We start from the raw sequence: 4,141 nt of genomic DNA on the forward strand, positions 1-4,141 counted from the left end.
ATACGGGCGTTACAAGAACGCCTCAGGGAGCAAAGACGCCCGTATACAAACGCCTCTCAAAAAGCGTAAAGCTCAGAGCTTACGGGCTCATCGCCTCTCCGAATCTCGCTAAGTTGAGGACCTATACTCCTAGGACCAACTCAGCGAGAACGCCTTCGAGGCAAAGACGCTCGGGGGCTACAAACGCCTCTCAAGCGGCGACGCGCTCGGGGAGCTTACGGGTGCTCATCGCCTCTCCGAATCTCGCTAAGTTGAGGACCTATACTCCTAGGATCAACTCAGCGAGAACGCTCTCAGGAGCAGCACGCCCTCAGGGGTTACACACGCTCTCGAGCAAGCGAGCGTTTTTTCGAGCGCATATGGGGCTCAACGCCTCTCCGAGTTTCACTCGTTGAGAACCTATACTCCTAGAACATACGTAAGAACGCTCTCAGCGACCAACACAACCTCAGGAACTCAGAGAGGCCCGTTCCCCCTAAGCCTAAGCTAGTCAAACACTTACATCTCCTAGATTGCTCTCCCGAGCAATACTAAACAAGCATAACACTTTACGAGAACACATCTCAGAAACAAGTTCAATGAAATAAGTAAGAAAGTAATACCTACAGGCGGTCAAGCATAAGATAAACATCAAGCATACAAGTACCATGGAGCTATACAGCAAGTTTCCGATAACCAGTTCAAACCCACCGATCTGCTGGGTTTACCCAGGAAATCCAGATCGGACAGGCGAACAGAGAAAGCAAAATTAATGAACTGCCACTTTCGTGGAGACCAGTTCTCCGTATTGAAGAAAAGCAAACTGCTCAGGGCCAGCCTGAAAACACAGCTCTAATGTTTAACCCTCATAGGGGCGAAGAACAGACAGATCATTTCAACACAAACCAAATGTCTTACCAAGAAACAGAATCAACATCACGGAGCACCAACCACATGCTTGTCCTGAGGAGCAGCGTTGGTCGAAGGAACATGCCTCGCAGCCCGCAGAACAACGCGCATACCCGTCCCCTGAACCCCATCTGCCTTAGTCAGCTGACAATACTTCTCGTCGAGCTTGGCATACTCACTACAGGCCGTGGTATACGCGCTTTGAGAGCAACCCGCTAACATCGCTTAGCATACTCAGTGACTTCTGCTACCTCCATTTGCAGCTCAGCCATCTCAGTGACCAGCCTAGCGTTCTCATCAACAGCAGCACGGTGCTTCACAGTCATCGCGTCAAGTTTCCTCTTGTCGGCCCCCCAGGCAGCTCGCAAGCATCCCAGCTCGACCCGGGAGTTGATATCAGTATCAGCACCTTGCACAGCGTTCTTGAGTTTATCATACCCAGCCAGAAACTACAAGGACAGAGTCATAATCAGAATCACTTAAGAAACAAAGCGACGAAGCTGATAGAGGAATACTCACCAAACAACTCGCCATATCCATAGTCCCCAGCAGCGTGTCCATGTCTTCATCCTCGACTTCATCCCGGTTCCCATCTAACACGATCCCCTTCAGCAGGCTAGTCGCTATGGGCGCCGAGTGGAAGCTGCAATCAGAACGTTTTACAGCAGGCTTCTTCCCCGTTCTCCCCACGTAGTAGAATTCGCTCCCCACGTCCCCAACACGAGGGAGCGAACCCTCACTAGCGACGTGACGACCTTTGCCCCAGCCCCGTGTCGCCGCTTCCTCAAGAAATTGAGGGAGCATTCCGCTCAGCGCGCGACTGAATACAATGCCGCCCGTCGAGCGACCCGACCCCCTGGATCGTTTGCTCTTCTTGCCACCAGACACAACAGCTTTCCTCTTACCGCGGTCCCCATGCACATGAGGACGGAACTCCATCTCCTCCATGAGCAGAGGGGAACTCGCTCTGACACTCCCTTCTCCTCTGACGTAGGGCAAACACCGAGCCATAATGAAAGCTGAACACAGAAAACAAAACAAAGATGGTCAGAGCGACCAGTAACTTCTACGTTCACAATCTAAATGAAAGCAAAAAAAACGTACCTGAGTAAAAGGCAAAGCAGAGAGAAACCAAAGCAGGTAGGAAGGAGAACAGCCGCAGTAGGAAGAACAAGAAGAGCAAATGTCGTTGCTCTCCCTAGACCGGTCGTATTTATTCTCACGAAACGTCTCTTCCCAAGGCACACCATTATGGCATCGAGACACCAAACGCCAGCCAACCTGGCAGCCATCATTTCATACCGCCTGACCGCCCACATTCCGACACGTGCCACGCACGCACTATATCTAAGGCCGCGCCAGAGCACAGAACGCCCCGGCGCCTTCATCGAGATGAACGACCTGCACCAATTAGTTCATAACAGCAGGCACACGCTTACAAATATAAATATTCCTCTCATACACAAGGCCAGCCATAAAGGGAAAGAGCAACAAGATTCACATTCATACAAGGATCGACCTAACGACAAGAAGGACGCCCAGTTCCACGGATCAACCGTCTTTGGCGAGAATACTCGTGAAATCCAAAGACAATTAAACATCCAGCATCATAATCAATAACAAAGGAAAAAAGCGAGCTGCCCAGGTCAACCTAGGAAACCAGCTCTATTGTTTACGGCCAGAGGCCCATTACAACCACATGTGCTAAACAAATGTTCTAAACATTTTCACCAAAATCTTCTCCAAGAGTAACATTCAAAATAGAGACGGAGCTTGGATCACCAGAGGACGCCACAACTGCCTCAGCACCAACCACAGGGAGATCGCTGGACCCCTGAAGCTGCTCACTCATCAGACCAGCGAGGGAGGGTGACACGACTGCAGGAACAGGAGCGGCAGCTTCAGGCAGTTCACCTTCGAGCTCGCCCGAAGTCCGGCGTTCCCGCTCCTCCTGCAGGTCGTCCATTTTCCTTTCCAGCTCCTCCACTTCAGCACGGATGGCGAGATAGGCTTCTTTGGCTTGCAGAGTGGAAGTCTTACATCGTTCAGCATAAGTGTTCACCGCGGCTAGTTGGCCCCTCAACGCCTCCACCTCATGCTTCAACTCGATCGACTCGTTCACCGCAGAGGTCCTCTCCAGAGTCAGGGCAGTGAGCTGAGGCCTCAGTGCATCCAGTTCGACCTTTTCTGCCTCTTGCACAGCTCGTCCCTTAGCGACTCAACGTCCGCCTTCTCCAATTCAGCGATCCGAAAGCGGCCGTCTTCGACCGGGTACCCAAATCACCGCGGCGGCCGCACAACATATCACGTTATCATCAAACAATAGCATGTAGTGCAACAACACAGTCAAGAAGAGCGCAAAAGTTACTTACCAGGCACATCGCCTTGTCCATCCCCCTCAGGTTCGACTCCAGCTCCTTAGCATCCAAGTCCTTCCTATCACCGTCCAGGGTCATCCCCTCCAACAGGCAAGCAGCTATAGGGGCGGACTTGTAGCTGCAGTCGGACCTCCTCACATAGTGCTTCTTCCCAGTTACCTCGTCAATGTACATCAGGTTGCGCTTCAGTTCGTCCTTTCCAGTACTGGACTGCCCTTTACCAGTCTCCCTTGCACCGACCTTTCCCTTCATCTTGCCAGAGGGATCTCCAACAACCTTGGGTCGAGCGACCTCCGGGGCATCCTCACCTAGGACGCTGAAGTCGGGCATCGGCCTCGCCCTCGAGCTGCGAGCCCTTTCCCCGATTAGACTTCACCACCCAAGGTCGCGGTCGGCTACCCTCGCAGACCTTTGCGGTGTCAATACTCGAAGGTCGAAGAGAACGTCGTCCACATCAAAGGAGAGCGCCCTCTCGACCGCTTCCCCTGCACCAGAGGCCCCAAAGATCTCCAACGGGTCGCTTCACCCAATCTGGCCCCTTGCGCTCGTCTTCCCCGCGTCACCGATCGCTTCTTTACGCTTCTCCATAATAGCTTTCTTCAACGTATTCCCACTCAAGTTACCCCGCGCTCGGGCCTTCTGCTCTACTCTTTTTTCCCGGATGGCAAGTCCTCCGCGCTCTTCAAAGAAATGCGCAACTTCTGGTAGCTTGGCCTGTTTTTCAGCTCACGACAAGCAAGCGAACTTCTCGATCACTTGTCGACTTGACTCCTTTTTCAGGCGGATATCTGCATAGGCAACAAGACAACAGTTTCAGTAAAAGTTCAACAAAACCAAGTTGACCTAATCAGACAACGCGCTGCTACCCACCAGTA

This window comes from Coptis chinensis, chromosome 8 (assembly GCF_015680905.1).
Source record: "Coptis chinensis isolate HL-2020 chromosome 8, ASM1568090v1, whole genome shotgun sequence".
Taxonomy (NCBI): Eukaryota; Viridiplantae; Streptophyta; class Magnoliopsida; order Ranunculales; family Ranunculaceae; genus Coptis; species Coptis chinensis.